The 18,641-nt window shown below is 44.8% G+C and overlaps 1 long non-coding RNA gene across 5 annotated transcripts in view; it reads right to left on the minus strand.

Moving 5' to 3' along the window:
- Positions 1–538: 538 nt before the first annotated feature.
- The window catches only part of LOC122436024, a 32,944-nt gene continuing 14,841 nt past the window's right edge, over positions 539–18,641 (minus strand). For 2 of the 5 annotated variants that reach the window (XR_006267802.1, XR_006267800.1), the window contains one exon: positions 539–1,179. This is a non-coding gene — a long non-coding RNA (uncharacterized LOC122436024). Of the gene's footprint in view, positions 1,180–6,335; positions 7,523–13,144; positions 13,393–18,641 lie in introns of those variants that run through there. The other 3 variants (XR_006267804.1, XR_006267801.1, XR_006267803.1) reach the window with 3 other exon arrangements.

An 18,641-nucleotide genomic window follows, 5' to 3' on the forward strand; every position in this document is an offset into this window, starting at 1 on the left:
AGCTCAATTCCAGAAAAATAAATGGCCCAATCAAAAAATGGGCCAAAGAACTAAACAGACATTTCTCCAAAGAAGACATACAGATGGCTAACAAACACATGAAAAGATGCTCAACATCACTCATTATCAGAGAAATGCAAATCAAAACCACAATGAGGTACCATTACACGCCAGTCAGGATGGCTGCTATCCAAAAGTCTACAAGCAATAAATGCTGGAGAGGGTGTGGAGAAAGGGAACCCTCTTACACTGTTGGTGGGAATGCAAACTAGTACAGCCACTATGGAGAACAGTGTGGAGATTCCTTAAAAAACTGGAAATAGAACTGCCATATGACCCAGCAATCCCACTTCTGGGCATACACACTGAGGAAACCAGATCTGAAAGAGACACGTGCACCCCAATGTTCATCGCAGCACTGTTTATAATAGCCAGGACATGGAAGCAACCTAGATGCCCATCAGCAGATGAATGGATAAGGAAGCTGTGGTACATATACACCATGGAATATTACTCAGCCCTTAAAAGGAATTCATTTGAACCAGTCCTAATGAGATGGATGAAACTGGAGCCCCTTATACAGAGTGAAGTAAGCCAGAAAGATAAAGAACATTACAGCATACTAACACATATATATGGAATTTAGAAAGATGGTAACGCTTCTTATACTTTTTGTCTGTCACTTTATACTGTTAAGCTATCTCACTTTATTTGAATTTTCCCAGGTTATTATTTAAGAAAGTAGGGAAAAAAAAAAGAAAGTAGGAGAAAACTAATCTGACTAAATAAGGCCCTGCTCCCTGGCTCATTTATTCCACAGAACTTTACGGAGCCTGATTTCTGTGACAGGCCGTGTTAGCAGTGGGAAAAGCAGGGCACCCCCACACCTGGAGTGATGAGCTGCAGTCACATGAGGAAGGTGGAGAGACGTCCCCTGGTCCCACAGAACAAGGCAACACGTGGCGGGGCAGTGGGGTTCCAGGAGGAGCCCTCAAGTGTCAGTTCCTGAGTCAGGGTGGTTTGGGGCTTTGGGAAGCTGGGTTCCTTCTGTGGGAGGTGATCGTGATGAGGCTGGGTGGTGGCAGCAACCGGATCGCTCAACGATGTCTTATGGGTGAGAAGAAAATTTGAAATAGGACATATACATTAGAAGTTCCTCTTCATTTGGAGATGAATCTCCTGGGTCCAAAAGACAAAGTGCACTTTGATCAGGATCAAGTAGACGCCTGGTTTTTCTGCCTAACTGTAAATACACTGGAAAGGTTCCAAATGAGACATGAGTGAATTCGGGTTGGCACACAGTCTTCTCAGTCTAAGGTTTATAGCTGAAGACATTTAGTTACAATGTTGCAGAAACCAGTACTTGGGAAACCAAGCATGACACTTGGAGAGAAGTCAGGTTTATTATGCCAGTGGGCCCAGAGGAGTTAACACTCCAAGCTCTGAGCCTGGAACAAAGGGATTGCAGTTTTTATAGACAGACTGTAGTGGGCAACACTACCTGTTAATAGGCTTGTTTAAACTAAGGGGTTTCTCATGTGTGGGAACAGTGGTCAAGATGGGGAGGGGGATTCCTGACCTGGACAGGCATGATTAAGCAGGTTTGCAGGGGCTGGGCGATTGCAAAGAGCAGGACAAGGGTGAGTGAGATAAACTCCAGTTCCTAGCACTGCAAGTCTTCACTTTCTGACGCTATGTGACCTATGTGATCTACACTTTGCAAGGGGCAAGCTGAGTTACAGAGGCAGAAGGAGAAGGAGGTGCTGTAAAAATTTAACTTTTCCTCTTCATTCCCCCTTCTTGATGCTTCTATCCCTCGTTGTAGAAAGCATCATCCCATGTTTTTGGTAGGACATTCAGAGCTCCCCATCTTTTATGGGGCTGTATGGAACCATTACCATTTGTAACTTTGTGGATTCAATCCGAGAGGTTATGAACTGGGTAATAGCATTGAGAATACAAGGGCCAAACAAGAGCGCTGCAAAGAGCATGAAGTGAGGACCTGTTAAAGGGAGAAGCCATGATGGCCAACTCCAGATATTGCTCCAATTACCCCAGGAATTAGCTAGCTTTTCTCTCCTTTTATGATTTTTTCCCTTAGCTGTTGGGCCATGTTCCTGACTATTTCTGACTGGTTTATATAAAAGTAGCATTCTTCATTCAAGAAGAGGCAGAGTCCTACCTTTTCAGCTGTCAGTAGGTCTAGACCTCTCCTATTTTGCAAAACCACCCCAGCCAGGGCGTCTAGTTGGTCCAGTAAGGCCACTAAAGATTTGGCCACTCTCTCAATGTCATCTGTGAAGTCTTTGGATAGTGTATGGTGAAAGGTGGTTGATGAAGCAATTCCTCCTATCCCCATACCTATCCCAGCCATGATTCCCAGACCAGCTAGTAGGGGTATAAACTGGATGGCTCTTTTTGACCTTGTATGTGCTGCCAGATGTACGGTGAGAGTCTGGTTGTTAGGGACAATGTTCATCTGGGTAGTAAGGAAAGCTAAGGTGCAGATACCCATCTAATTGACAGGTAGACATAAGTAAGCATCTGTCTCACAAACAAAGAAAAGGCCTTGATGGGGCGGCACTATCTGTTACAGCAAGGGACACCAAAAGGCTGCAAAGCAGCCTGCACATAACAGGTAACTGAAGACTAGCAAAAGGGTTTCTCCCCATCTTTGGGTTGTCACGGCTCTAGCAACTGAGCCTATCGTGAAGGGGGGTCAGTTATACTGTGGAGCAATTTAGTTAGTAGGGAGAATCGATCGTAAGAGACTTCTAATAAGAATGAGGCTTCCCATTACAGTGAGATAACAGACAGTTAACTGCAGCTTCTGACCCAAACACCAGTCCTGGGGTGTGACTGAAACTAGTCCTGTTGTGAAGAGCACAGAAATAATAGCAATCAGGAATAGAGTCCAGGCTTGACAATGAAAATCCACTGATATTTTGATAGCCGGATCCTCAAGCTTCTGTCGTGTGTTGACCAGCCAGCTGCTGGAGTGTGGCTGGAGCAAGCTTCTGCCATGCATGGACTAGTCAACTTCCGGAGTGACTAGAACAGGGCTCACGATCCTTCGTGGGTGAGGGTAGTTGTTTTTGGAAACAGACTTTGAGGATGTTTTTGGGGTCCTGGACTGCTTTCCAGGTGTCCTCATTATAGGAAGCCGCTGCCTTCTTGACTCTGGTGTGGTGGATCCAAGGGATGATACCTATAACCTTAACAGTAGTAGGGGTTGCCAGGATGACCGTGTGAGGGCCTGTCCAAACTGGCTAAATTGGTTTCTTTTTCCAATCTTTAACCCATACCTCATCTCCTGGCTGATGGGGATGAACCCAATTGCCCAGTGGAATGGGTGTCCTTTCTCAGGTTTCTTGGGCAATATGGCAGAAGAATTTCCCAGGGCCTACAGCTCCAGGTCAGCTAGTTGGTGGTCTCCCTTGAGCTTTTTTTTATCACTGGGGATGATCTCCTGTATAAAATCTCAAAGGGAGAATAGCCTGGGTCCTCGGGGTGCATTTACAGAGGGTGATGTGAGTCCACAGACTAAGGCAGCTTTTTCTAGTGTTGTCTGGGCATTGGCTGGGGGATATTCTTGTCGTACTTCTACTTGGAGAAGCAAACTTAACAAGAAAGTTAAAGATATGTGGCCCAAAGATTAATAGAAATAGAAAAGCTGCCAAGGCACAACTAGGAGAACCAGGTCCAGACATTGGTTTGTGACATTAGTGTTTCTCTAGGTGTGAGAAGATGCAAGAATTTGGATTTATAAAAATCTTTACCTGAAAACATCTGACTATCTGAAGGCCTGTTTCTCTGGGTTTTTCCCAGAGCTCAGAGTGCCTTATTTTTTGTCTCCACCCTTAACTCCTTTGAAGGGAGTGTTGAAGATCAGCATCTTATAGTGGTCATGATTTAATCTTTGTAGAGGCAACTGGCAAGGGACAACTTCCAGGTGATAGTCATTTTTATTTGATGGGTTAAAGCCTTACCTGAGTACAGTGTTAATGCCTTCACAATGACCTCTCCAAAAAAAAAGGAAAGAACAAAATCATGTTTCATTAAATATTAAGTTCTAGTTTTGTTAATTAAGGTCTGTGCTACTAAGACTCACTTCTGAGGTTGTTCCTTCTTATGTTATATTGATAAAATGTTTAAATTATTAAAAAAAGACACTCTTAAGATTGTGACAGTCATATTTGACCATGTTTGGGGGGCATTTCATGGTCATTGTGTCCCGCGGTGCTGAGAAGGCTCATTCCCAGGTCTAACAAAGATTCCATTGACAGCCCACTCAGTGTGTTGTCACTAGACCAGGACTTGTAAGTAGCAAAAGTCTCTGGACCATACCTGTCTTACTAGTCTCTTGGTCCAGGAAAATGTTCCCTCTTATTGTTTCTTCCCATAATTAAATTTACATTATTACAATTATTGATCTCATATGGAACTGCATATCAGCATTTTATCACAGGCTCTGTGACACATTTGGTAACATAAGAAATAATCTTCTGAAACAAGCTACATAGAAAATAATATAGCTAGCAGTTATTAGTAAGGTCACAAGCAAGAATTTAAATCAAGAACTTTCATTGGTTATAGTCCGGTATACCCCATGTCACCTGTCTCAGTTAAATGATTATAGTCAAGTGTTAATATCCTGGTTGTACATCATGGAGCATCTGACCTTTATCCAAAGACTGGTTGCTGAGGTAAGATTTAGAAACAATCTTAAGAGTGTCATTTTAATAATTTAATTAAACCTTTAAGCAATATAACATAACAAGGAACTCTCAGAAGTGCGTCCTAGTAGCACAGACCTTAATTAACAAAACTAGAACTTAATATTTAATGAAACATGATTTTGTTCTTTTCTTTCTTCTTTTTTTTTTTGGAGAACTCATTGTGAGGGCATTAACACTGTATGCAGGTAAGGCTTTAACTCATCAAATAAAAATGAGGTCTATCAGGAGCTGGGAAAAGCTAAGGGGCAATCTTGGATTTCCCATAGCCCTGGATCTTTGAGGTTTAGCTGTTGTTTATTTATTTTTAATTTCCTGATGTAAGAGCAGACTGTCACCATGTTTTAAGGACATCAAGATAGTAAAAGTCTAACCTTGAAGGGTTATTTTTGTTGAAGCAGAATGAGCTTTTTCTACATGTACCGTAATCTTAAATAATGTTTATTTATGTTACCAAAGTAACAAAAACATTTTAAAAACCAATGAAAATCACTTAAAGGCAAAGAAATTTATAGTCTGTTTTTGAGAGCTGCATTTTAAGAAAACCTTGTTCTCTAAACAGAGAGACCAAATTCCAGTCTGGTACCAGCTTCCTGTTAATAACAAAATGTGCTTATTTGTTTAATCTTAGAAAGTCTTCTCCATAAATCTTGAGGAACTAGCTGTATTCTTCTAAAGGCATGAGAGTAAAATCATAGAAGGCATGTTTAAAATCTGATTTTGTTGCAACTGACAAAGAAACCTGGTCATAACACTTTAATATGATAACTAGAATTATAATTGACCATATTTTATCAGGGCATATCACATCTATATGAATTTCACATAATTTTAGGATATCTATATTAGTAATGTCAGCCATACAGTATAACCTGTAAAGAATTTTTCACCCCTTTAACAGTACTTCCCATGTAATTTAACGTGTCCAGTGAACCCAGGTAGCTTAATAACTCTTTGGGGTGTCTCAGGGGCCCTCTGAAGCATTCCAAAGTTAGCTAGAAGTCAAGTTATTTAGGAAGTTTTGCCGATAAATATCAAAAGGTTTATCATAGTCAGGCAGGATCATGTAAGTTACTGTGAAATAATAATTATTTACTTAGCCATATTTAACAAAAGATTTCAAAGGTTAATATAGAAGAGATCAATTAAGAGGTAAAGGAACTTAAATCTATTATTAAAAGCAGTTCAACATCTGAAGAAAGTATGTCTTCTTAACAGAGAGAAAGGCCAAATTTAAGTCTTTGCACTAGCTTAGTTTAAAGTCATTTAGGTAAACCTTAATTACATTTATTTTAAACTTAGTCCTAACCATGCACAAAACATTTTTACAGGGTCCACCTTCCACAAACCTTTTAATCACTTTCTGTAATAGCCACCTGCAAGTCAGACCTACTTTCTTTTCCCTTTATAAAATGTAATTTTATTTTTTATATCTTCTTTATTTAAAACACACATCCTACTTTCTTATTAGATTAGCAAACAAACATTGATACTAGATATTCAATATAGAATATTTCACAGTTCACATGAATCTGAATTTTTTTTTCGTTTTTTTCTTTTTTTTTTTTTTGTATTTAGAATTCTTTGGTTTTTAAACACTTATTTTTCTCTAGGGCAATTAAATTAGAACTCATTTACAACTTCAACAATATTATCAGAAAAAAGACATACACTGAGACATACATAAATCCAGACAGACAGACTGAGAGAAATCTTATAGTTTTCTGTTTGAGATTTAAAGTATCTCTTTGACACACCCCCTTTTTCCCTTCCGTTTGAAGTTCTAATTTGCCCAAGGCTGAGGTCTCAGGCAAAGCTGACTGTATGTTTCAAGGACATGGAAAGGGTTAACTTCAAGCTTTTCCCTGGGCAGGTCTTTTAACAAGCTAGTTGTTTTTAATTGCACATGCAAAAAGAACTGGTTTTGTAGTTTCCAAAAGTTTCTTTCAAGTTTCTTTTCAATCAGCAATCACACACTCACAATCATTCAGAGGCTAATACAATGCCTCCCTTCCTCCCAAGTCCCCAGGTCGCCCTATCTGATGATCCCTTCCTGGGAGCCCAAGGAGGTGATCAGTCTCCTCTTATAGCCGTTGGGGTAGGTTCCTGCTTGGGGACCGGCCCCAGGGCCTTATCTTATCCTGTGATCATTCCTGGTGAGTTGGTCTGTCCCTCCAATGAGTTCAGTTGGGGTTCGGCCGTCTGGAAAGTCGAAACACCTTTCCAAAGGAGAACCTAGAATACCATCAGGTGGCGTGCCTCCTCTATCATCTTGGGGTTCCTTTGCTCCAGCACAGCCAAGCCAACCGTCTGGTGTCTGAAGTGGCCAGCGTGGTTGGAATCTCACTGGAGCCTCCAGAAATGTTACAGAAACCAGTACTCGAGAAACCAAGCACCATGCTCAGAGAGTTGGAGAACTCAGGTTTATTATGCCAGCGGGCGCAGAGGATTTAACACTCCAAGCTCTGAGCCCCAAACAAAGGGATTACAGAGTTTTTGTAGACAGACTGTAGTGGGCAACACTAGCTGTTAATAGGCTGGTTTAAACTAAGGGGTTTTGCATGCCCGGGAACAGTGATGGGGATGCCTGACCTGGACAGGCATGATTAAGCAAGTTTGCAGGGGCTGGGCAATCGCAAAGAGCAGGACAAGGGTGAGTGAAATAAACTCCACTTCCTAGTGTTGCTGAAGAAGGAATTCATAGGGCCTGGACTCCGTCTCAGGCCTGTCTGTGCTGATCGTGCTCGGCCACCTCTCCAGTAGACTCTGAACTCTCTGCTTAGTGCCTGTGGGAACGATAATGGAAGGATAAGACCCCCTCCAGACAGGGGAATCTTGAAGATCACATCCAGGTTGCTCATCACCTAAGAGAAAACAGACACTAATCACCCCTGCCTCCGGACACTATCTATCAGAATGTAAGCACAGGCTTATCGGTTATTAACTATTTGGAATGTAACTGTGGGCTTATTGATTATTGACTGTTTGGACACGTACACATGGGGTAGGTGGTGGGTTTGGACATGTACACATGGGGTATGAAAGATTTTCACAAATGCTGGACGGGGTCCTTGGCTAAGAGGAAACTCTTCCTTGGGCCCGCCGGCGTAATAAACTGCACTCCACTATCTGCATTGTCCTTCTGAGTGAGTCTGTTTCCCGGAAAGCGTGGCTATAACATTTGGTGCATGGGCCAGGAAACTCCTCACTTTGAGGAGACAGGTCTCATTTGAGGCCACCCTGAGGCTTTGTGGCTTGAATCTCCTAGAGGGGGGAAGGCGCCTCGCCCCTCTGGAAACTGGTCCTTGTATGCTCGTATTCTGCCCTCCCCCAGGAGGTGTCCCGTCTGCTGTGAAATTCTTGACCCCCTCGGAATTGTTAGGCTAGAAAGAGGGGGATACAGAAGTGAGTATGAATTGGCTTTTCCGGAGATGGCCTGGGACATGAGATATTTAACCCATCTGTGTTTTCATCCGCACCTGATCAAGCCCACCAAGGCAGAATGGACTTTAAGGGAGAAACAGTCTCGGACCATGTGATGTTCTGGTTCAGCTGTGCTGACCAGCAGGTGAAGACATGCTGATCCCCCTTCTCCCTCTGGGATATGGCAGGTAAGGCTCTTCTCACCCCAATTAGGAAGGAGGCAGAATGGCAATTTAAGTGTCACTGAGTGGAAATATCAGAAGTACATAGGGTACTGAGAACTTCGTAGACAGAATGAAAAGAAAAAGTAGAAGAAGGTCTGAGAAGGTAAGCAAGATGGGGGAAAGTGAATCTAAGGCAACTGTATTGGAGTGCATGATTAAAATTTTAAAGAAGGGATTAGGAGGAGACTATGGGGTGAAGATGAAGCCTAACTGCCTCCACATACTCTGTGAGGTCGAATGGACCCTTACGGGAGCAGGATGGCCACCAGAGAACACCGTGAACTTAAAAATAGTAGAAGCAGTCTATCCAGTAATCACAAGAGAGCCAGGACACCTGGATCAATATCCATATATTGACTCATGGCTAGGGTTAGCTTGAGACCCTCCTACTTGGACAAGGTTCTGTATCCAGAAGGGAAAGGGAAAAATATTAATAGCACAAAAATTGACTGATGATAAAAAAGGAAATTCTACAGGATTTGGACGGGGATGACCTGACCCCTCCCCCATGCTGGATAATGACACGCCTGCCTCCCAGTGCTTCACCAGGACCGGAGGCCGCCTTAATGCCCGATCCAGGGCCAGGTGAAGTTTCTGCAACACCGCTGCTCCTCCGCCAGCTTTCCCGGAATTCGTAGAGCCGCCGTTTGGGCAGGCTCCGATCCCGGTGACAGAAGCCTCTGGCCAACACTTCCAGGATCCGGCTCCAACCGAACCGCCCAAGCTATACCCGCCTCTCCCGGTGAGTACTGACAAGAGGGGGAGGGAGATGTTGGAATTAACCAGAGACTGCGCTCTGCCAGAGAGCCGGAGGGAATAAAAGAGAACAGACAAGAGACTTACAGTGCTAGCTGCTGCTCTGGAAAAGTCTATCTCGGGCCCTCTGGAAAACCTCATCTGCCCCAGGGACAGGACAGGCCTTCAACCGGTCCCAAGGGAGGCCCCTGTCCCTGTTACAGCCAAACCATTGCGCCAGGTGCAAGCTTTTGGCCACTGGAAGAATGAATGCCCTAAGGCAAGGAAAGAAGAGGAAGCGCCCGCAGTTTTGGGGCTTGCTGACTTGGAAATTAACTAGGGCTGCTAGGGCTCAGAGATATCAGGTCCCTGAGAGCCCACGGTGACCTTAAAAGTGGGGGACCAAAACATTGACTTCATGGTGGCTACAGGAGCAGAACTGTCGGTAGTAACAAAACCTGTGGCACCACTGTCCACAAAGACTACCGCTGTTACTGGGGTATCGGGAGAAGAGATGATTAAATCGTTTTGCCAGCCCAGAAAATGTCAGATGGGGGGGGTGCACCAAGTGATTCATGAATTCCTCTACATTCCTGAGTGCCTAGTACCCCAGTTGGGAAGAGACTTGCTCTCCAAACTAGGAGCACAAGTGACTTTCTCCCCTGAGGAGAGGCCCACCTTCTGGATGGACTCTATGACTTATTTGCCCTCTCTCTCATCTCCAAGATGAGTGAAGGTTACCTGAGCCTCCGAAGGAAGAACTGGGTGGGCCAGAAGAGCATGAGAGAGAGCTAACTCAATTATTCCCTGAGGTCTGGGCGGAAGACAACCCCCTCCCCTCCCCCCCAGGCTGGCTAAACATCACGCCCCAGTGATAATGGAACTCAAACTAGGCACCATCCCCGTTAGAAAGCGCCAGTACCTGCTATGGATAGAGGCCTGGGCTGGCATACTGCCCCACATCAATAGATTGAAACAAGCAGGCATTCTAGTAGAGTGCCAGTCGGCTTGGAATACGCCAATCCTGCCAGTCAAAAGGGAAGGAGGACAGGACTATAGGCCTGTACAAGATCTCAGGCTAGTCAACCAGGCTACTGTGACTTTACACTCCACTGTTCCAAACCCCTGTATACCTTACTTAGCCTCCTCCCGCCGAGGACTAAAGTTTACACTTGCCTAGATCTCAACAATGCCTTCTTCTGCGTACGTCTCACCCCAGCGTCACAGCCCATCTTTGCCTTTGAATGGGAAGATCCAGTCGGGAGCACCAAAGAACAGCTCTTCCAGACTCCCCCATAAGGGTTTAAGAACGCCCCAGCCATCTTTGGGGAAGCCTTGGCTTCTGACCTGGACTCATTCCGTCCAGAAGAGTATGGATGTTGGCTCCTACAATACGGGGATGACCTGCTGCTGGCTGCCGAGACCAAGGAAAAATGTTGGGAAGGGACAAAAGCACTGCTCCAGCTGCTGATGGAAGCAGGTTACCGGGTGTCAAAGAAGGCACAGATCTGCAAGGAGGAGGTAAGGTATCTGGGGTTTGTTTTAAAGAAGGGCTCAAGGTTCCAGACCCCAACTGGGTCCTATATACTGATGGCACTAGCCTGATAAAACAAGGACAATGCCTGTCAGGTTAGCCAAAGCGGAAGGGGCCATCAAGATTGAAAAGAGAGGGTAGGAATTGCCAAGTGGCAAATTATTGGTACTGGAGGAGCTGGTACACACTCTGGTAAGCCAAACACACCAAGCGACCCACCTAGGCCATGCTACCTGCTCACAGGTTAATGCTGCCTCTTGCGTATTCAGACAAAAACTCCGGGTATTCAGCTGAAAGGCACACTGCCCCTTGAACACCTGGGAGTGGACTTCACTGAAATGAAACCTCACCAACACTACCATTATCTGCTGGTCATGGTATGTACGTTCCCGAGATGGGTAAAAACTTTTCCTACCTGGACTGAAAGAGCATCAGAAGTAGCCGGTGCCTGCTTAGGGAAATGGTTCCCAGATTTGGATTTCCTACCAGCATTGGATCATGCAATGGCCCGGCTTTTGCAGCTGATTTAGTACAACAAGTAAGCAAAACTTTAAACATCAAATGGAAACTGCACACTGCATATAGGCCCAGAGTTCTGAGATGGTGGAATGAACCAACCGGACACTTAAAGAGACTCTCCAAGTGGATCAGAGAGACTGACTGCTCCTGAGTGGACTTGCTTCCGATGGCTCTGCTCAGACTCGGGATGACCCCACAGTCCCAAGGCTATTCTCCATACGAAATTGTGTATGGGAGGCCTCCTCCCATAATAAAACAGGTGTCAACAAATTTGCCTCAGGTAAGGGGGGATAGGATTTCACAGCAGATGGAACTGGGTAAGGTAATAAATCGGGTAACTGAGTTTGTACAAGAAAGGGTGCCGTTCCCCCTTGGGGAACAGATTCATGAGTTTACACTTGGTGACCAAGTATGGGTCAAAGATTGGGAACATGATTTGCTAGCCCTTTGGTGAAAGGGCCCTTATGTTATTCTAACTACCCCTACTGCAGTTAAAGTTGCAGGCATTGCCCCTTGGATCCATCACACCAGAGCGAAGAAGGCATACAACACTGACCCGGAAGACGCTGAGTGGACCACCCAGAAGGACCCCACCGACCCACGGGGAACCAAGATCATTCTGAAGAGGAAGAAGAGAACGAGATCCTGGACGAGCCCTCTACAGGATGGAGCTGGGTAAACGACTCCTGCTGCTCGGCCTCATCAACACAATTCTGAACCTGACCAGTGTTCCTGCACAGGACAACGTCTTCATCTCATGGGCACATTCTTACGCGAACTTCCACAACTCCTCCAACTGTTGGGTATGTGGGGCCATGCCCCTGTCAGTAATGGACAGACTCCCCTGGTGGGTATCGCCACTCCGTTATGGGGACTTTATACCACTGTGTTCCTTCTTAGAGCAACAGAAAGGAACTTTTCTCTCTCTCACCAATCATAACCTTTCTTTGCTCTCCTGGTGTAAGAAGAAGCCATCAATGGGCCAGGGACATAGGGTTACATTTAACATGAACACCAGCCTTATGGAGATAACAAAGGCTTATACCTCATATATGAAAATTAAAGAGGAAAAGGGTTCCCTTAACAAAAGGGGGACAGGCCTCCCGGTACCTTGAGCAATACTACCAGGTCTGGGATGAATATTTCTGGATGACTCCTGAGAAAGGACAGTTGATTACCCCTGCTACTATTTGCTGGGAACAAAAAGAACAGAAAGTTGGATTTGGAGACCACCCCCTAGACCCAAAAGAATTAAAATATATGGGTTATTTGTCCTTGAACAATGTAAACAAATCTTGGAAGTTACCTATCACCCCAATCAGTCTGTTCAGTGGCCCGGTTCTGACTGGAAATATAATCCTGGAATCTGCTGGGTAGCCCCCAATGGGACCCAGTGGCTCTGTGGGCTTAACTTACGGCCATGGTTACTAGTTGGCTGGGTGGGGCGTTGCACATTAGGATTTGCTTTCGCCCATGGCAGAATTAAGCCTAGCCTACACCAGCCTCCAGTAAATCTGCCTTATCTGCATGCAAGATGGACACAATCTGTGTTCCAATGGTATGACTATCTTGCTGCCTTGTTTGTACCCTCTGTAGGGACAATGGATATCATGGTTAAGGTAGAGGCCTTAACTAATTTCACTAAACAGGCCCTCTTAGACAGTACAAAAGCCATTCAAGCTTTGAATGAAGAACAAATTCAGATGAGGAAGGCAGTAATTCAAAATAGGATGGCATTAGACATACTCACAGCAGCCCAAGGAGGGACTTGCGCCGTAATTAAAGTCGAATGTTGCGTGTACATCCCTGACATGTCTGGAAATGTATCTACTGCCTTGAAGGATATGCAAAATCAAGTGAAAGCCATGTCTAATGAAAATATTCCCTTTTGGACTTCAGTTCTCTCCTGGGTAAAGGGAGACTGGTGGAAAACCATTGTAACTGTTGTTATAGTAATCTTAATCATACTGCTCTGTGGGCCCTGCTTCCTACAATGTCTTGTGAATTTTGTAACCCAGAGGTTGATAGCATTCTCTCATGTGGGTGACAGGAGGGCTAAGGTACAATATATCTCAATGAATGATGCTTGTTACGGAAACTAAGAGCCTCAAGAGGGGGGAATGAAGAAGGAATTCATAGGGCCTGGACTCCGTCTCAGGCCTGTCTGTGCTGATCGTGCTCGGCCACCTCTCCAGTAGACTCTGAACTCTCTGCTTAGTGCCTGTGGGAACGATAATGGAAGGATAAGACCCCCTCCAGACAGGGGAATCTTGAAGATCACATCCAGGTTGCTCATCACCTAAGAGAAAACAGACACTAATCACCCCTGCCTCCGGACACTATCTATCAGAATGTAAGCACAGGCTTATCGGTTATTAACTATTTGGAATGTAACTGCGGGCTTATTGATTATTGACTGTTTGGACACGTACACATGGGGTAGGTGGTGGGTTTGGACATGTACACATGGGGTATGAAAGATTTTCACAAATGCTGGACGGGGTCCTTGGCTAAGAGGAGACTCTGCCCTGGGCCCGCCGGCGTAATAAACTGCACTCCACTATCTGCATTGTCCTTCTGAGTGAGTCTGTTTCCCGGAAAGTGTGGCTATAACATTGCATGTCCCCCCACTTTCTGAGACTACGTGACCTACGTGATCTAGACTTTGCAAGGGCCAAGCTGAGTTACCGAGGCAGAAGGAGAAGGAGGTCATGTAAAATTTTAACTTTTCCTCTTCAACCACTCTCAGCCTTCCTGTAGGATTTTAATGGGGAACTTTTTTGAAACTGGGAGATGGACTCTTAAACTAATGGAGTGGCTCTCCTAGGTGGTGAGACCCCAAGGCCATAAAAATTGCTCTGAAGCTGAATTCACACAGCTCAGAATTCGCCTTGAAGGTAAAGGGTGGTGCATTGTGCATATCTTAGCCAGATTTTATGAAGAAGTCTCCCACTGTCCTTGTCCTCCCACTGTCTCTTGCCTGATACCTGCCCCTCACAAAGGTCACGGCCATCAGGGAGCCCAAGGGTACCTGTGCAGGTGTCCAGGCAAGTTCCATCATGTTGCTGGCCAAAATCTTGGCCTTCTCTGCCCACCGAAGGTAAACAAAAAATACAAAGATAGAGTGGGCAGGCAGTAGAAAGGTGGCTTTAATTCTCAGCCAGCAGAGAGGGGAACAAAGTAGGCTCATGCCTCAGAAAGAGCCCCCTGTCTATGAGGAATCTAGGGGCTGATATAATCTGAGGGCTCCCAGTCAGGAGTCAGTGATGAGGAAGAAGGTGTTAGGATCTTGATTCCTTTCTCTTGCATTGCTTCAAAGTCAGTCATAGACTGGCTCAGTAACCCATCATTGAGCCTGGCAGTTCAGTGACTCAGTGGCCTTCTTTCTGATATGTAACTACAAGGGGAAGGGTGTTGTAAGGGTAATCACCAGATACAGGATGTATTTAGCATAGAATCGAAGAAAAATAGGTGTGAAGTGTAGCTCCTGTAGAGTTAGGGGGCAGAAAACAGTTACAGACATGCAGAGTTCAGAACAGTTAAAGTAAAAAGAAACTAGGAATGTTCCGGCCTGCTCACTGCTCTCTTTATCTTCTTTGTTCTCAGGAAAGGGATAGAGAAAAACTCATTTTTTTTCCCAACATATGGTCCAGAGAAATTTCATTGTCTAAACATACAACATTTACAACAAAAGACCTTTAAAAATGTGATTGCTGCTGAATGGCTGATGGCATTTTGAGTCTGGCACAGCTCAGAAAACTCACGTTCTTAACAATACAAGGACTTGTCTGAAATCACACCATAGCATCACCTAAGTATTTCCATAGCTACTTTATTTTGTTTGTGCCAGAAGTCCTCTTGGAGGAGGTCGCCATTAACCCCACTATAGGGCTGCCAGGCGGGCGATCCACAAACTGGAGAGCAATTACACCGAAGAAGTTCTGGCACTCCTGAGAAAGCTCTAAGCCCCACAGTAGAATTCCCAACTTGGGAATCTGACAAAGGGATTGAGAATCTCCAGGGAAACTGACTTTGAAGATCGGTGATATCTGATTACAGAACTTCCACAGGACTGGGGAAACAGAGACTCTCAGAGGGCAGAATCAAAACCTTGTGTGCACCAGGACCCAGGAGAAAGGAGCAGTGGTCCCACAAGAGACTGAGCCAGACTTGCCTGTGAGTGTTCAGGAGTATCCAGTGGAAGCCTGGGTCAACAATGACATGCTGTGGGGTTAGGGCCACTTACAGCAGAGTCCTGGGAGGCACAGCATGCTGGCACAAGTCCTCTTGAAGGAGGTTGCCATTATCCCAATCATAGTTCGGTCCCAGGTCAAAATACAGGGCAGGAACACAGCCCCACTCATCAGCAGAAAATTGGATTAAAGATTTACTGAGCATGTCCTTGCCCACCAGAGCAAGACCCAGTTTTCCCCATGGCCAGTCCCATCCACCAGGAAGCTTGCACACGCCTCTTATCCTCATCCATCAGAGGGCAGAGAGAATGAAAACCACAGTCACGCAAAACTAAGCTAACTGATCACATGGATCACAGCTTTGTGTGACTTAATGAAACTATGAGCCATGCCATGTAGTGTCACCCAAGATGAATGAGTCATGGTGGAGAGTTCTGACAAATGTGCTCTACTGGAGAAGGGAATGGAAAATCACTTCAGCATTCATGCCCTGAGAACCCCATGAACAGTATGAAAAGGCAAAAAGGTATGACACTGAAAGATGAACTCCCCAGGTTGGTAGGTGCCCAATATGCTTCTGGAAAAGAGTGGAGAAATAGCTCCAGAAAGAATGAAGAGGCTGAGCCAAAGCAGAAACACCAGGCAGTGTGGCTATGTCTGGTAGTGAAAGTAAAGTTTGATGCTGTAATATTATTGTATAGGAATACTATTGTATAGGAACCTGGAATGTTAGGTCCATGAATCAAGGTAAATTGGAAGTGGTCAAACAGGAGATGTCTAGAGTGAACATCAACATTTTATGTATCAGTGAATTAAAGTGGATGGGAATGGGCGAACTTAGTTCAGATGACCATGATATCTATTAAAGTGGGCAAGTATCTCTTAGAAGAAGTGGAGCAGCCTTTATAGGTGCCATTAGAGTCTGAAATGCAGTACTTGGGTGCAATCTCAAAAGTGACTTAATGATCTCGGTTCATTTCCAAGGCAAACCATTTGCTATCACAGTAATCCAAGTCGGTGCCCCAGCCACTGATGCCAAAGAAGCCGAAGCTGAACAGTTCTGTGGAGACCTCCAAGACCTTCTAGAAAAATTAAAAGTGAAATTGAAGTCGCTCAGTCGTGTCCGACTCTTTGCGACCCCATGGACTGTAGCCTACCAGGCTCTTCCGTCCATGGGATTTTCCAGGCAAGAATACTGGAGTGGGTTGCCATTTCCTTCTCCAGGAGATCTTCCCAACCGAGGGATTGAACCCGGGTCTCCTGCATTATAGGCAGACGCTTTACCCTCTGAGCCACCAGGGAAGCCTAGAACTAACACCCAAAAAAAGATATCCTTTTCATCATAGGGAATTGGAATGCAAAAGTAGGAAGCCAAGTGATACATGGAGTAACAGGCAAGTTTGGCCTTGGAGTCTAAAATGAAGCAAGGCAAAGGCTAACAGAGTTTTGCCAGGAGAATGCATGGGTCATAGCAAACACCCTCTTCCAACAACACAAGACATGACTCTGCACATGGACATCACCAGACGGTCAATACCAAAATAAGATTGATTATATTCTTTCCAGCCAAATATGGAGAAACTCTATACAGTCAGCAAAAACAAGATCGGGAGCTGACTGTGGCTGAGATCATGAACTCCTTATTGCAAAATTCAGACTTGAGTTGAAGAAAGTAGGGAAAACCACTAGACCATTCAAGTATGACCCAAATCGAATCCCTAATGATTATACAGTGGAAGTGACAAATAGACTCAAGGGATTAGATCTGATAGACAGATTGCCTGAAGAACTACCATCAGAGATTTGCAACACTGTACAGGAGACAGTGACCAAAACCACCCCCAAGAGAAATAAATGCAAGAAGGCAAACAGGTGTCTGAGGAGTCCTTACAAATAGCTGAGAAAAAAAGAGAAGAGAAAGACAAAGGAGAAAAGGAAAGATATACCCATCTGAATGCAGAATTCCAAAGAAGAGCAAGGAGAAATAAGAAGACTTTCTTAAGGGAACAGTGCAAAGAAATAGAGGAAAACAATAGAATGGGAAAGACTACAGATCTCTTCAAGAAAATTAGAGATACCAAGGGAACAATTCATGCAAAGATGGGCACAATAAAGGACAGAAAAGGTATGGACCTAACAGAAGCAGAAGAGATTAAGAAGAGGTGGCAAGAATACACAAAAGAACTGTACAAAAAAGGTCTTTATGACCCAGATAACCACGATGGTGTGCTCACTCACCTAGAGTCAGACATTCTGGGGTGTGAGGTTAAGTGGGCCTTAGGAAGCATCACAAGGAACAAAGCTAGTGGAGGTGATGGAATTCCAGCAGAACTATTTCAAATCCTATAAGATGGTGCTGTGAAAGTGTTGCATTCAATCTAATTGGGAAAACTCAGCAGTGGCCACAGGACTGGAAAAGGTCAGTTTTCATTCCACTCCCATAGAAGGGCAATGCTAAAGAATATTCAAACTGCCACACAATTGCACTCATTTCATATGCTAGCAAGATCGTGCCCAAAATTCTCCAACCTCAGCTTCAACAGTATGTGAGCTGAGAACTTCCCGATGTACAAGCTGGATTTAGAAAAGGCAGAGGAACCAGAGATCAAATTGCCTACCTCCGTTGGGGCCTAGAAAAAGCAAGAGAGTTCCCGAAAAACATCTACTTCTGTTTCATTGACTACACTAAAGCCTTTGACTGTGTGGATCACAACGAACTGTGGAAAATTCTGAAAGAGATGAGAATACCAGACCACCAAACTTGCCTCTTGAGAAACCTTTATGCAGATCAAAAAGCAACAGTTAAAACTGGACATGGAACAATGAACTGGTTCCACATTGAGAAAGGAGTACATCAAGGCTGTATATTGTCACCCTGCTTGTTTAACATATGCAGAGTACATCACACAAAGTGCTGGGCTGGATGAAACTCAGGCTGGAATCAAGATTGCTGGGAGAAATATCAATAACCTCAGATATGCAAATGACAGGCTTCCATGGTGGCTCGGACTGTAAAGATTCCACCTGCAATGAGGCAGACATGGGCTCGATTCCTGGGTTGGGAAGTTCCCCTGGAGGACAGCATGGCGACCCACTCTGGTGTTCTTGCCTGGAGAATCCCCATGGCCAGAGGAGCCTGGTAGGCTGCAGTCCATAGGGTCGCAAAGAGTCAGAGATGACTGAGTGACTAAGCACAGCACAGCATGGAAATGACACCACTCCAAGGGCAGAAAGCCAGGAGAAACTAAAGAGCCACTTGATGAAGGTGCAAGAGGAG

Source organism: Cervus canadensis, chromosome X (genome assembly GCF_019320065.1).
Source record: "Cervus canadensis isolate Bull #8, Minnesota chromosome X, ASM1932006v1, whole genome shotgun sequence".
NCBI lineage: Eukaryota > Metazoa > Chordata > Mammalia > Artiodactyla > Cervidae > Cervus > Cervus canadensis.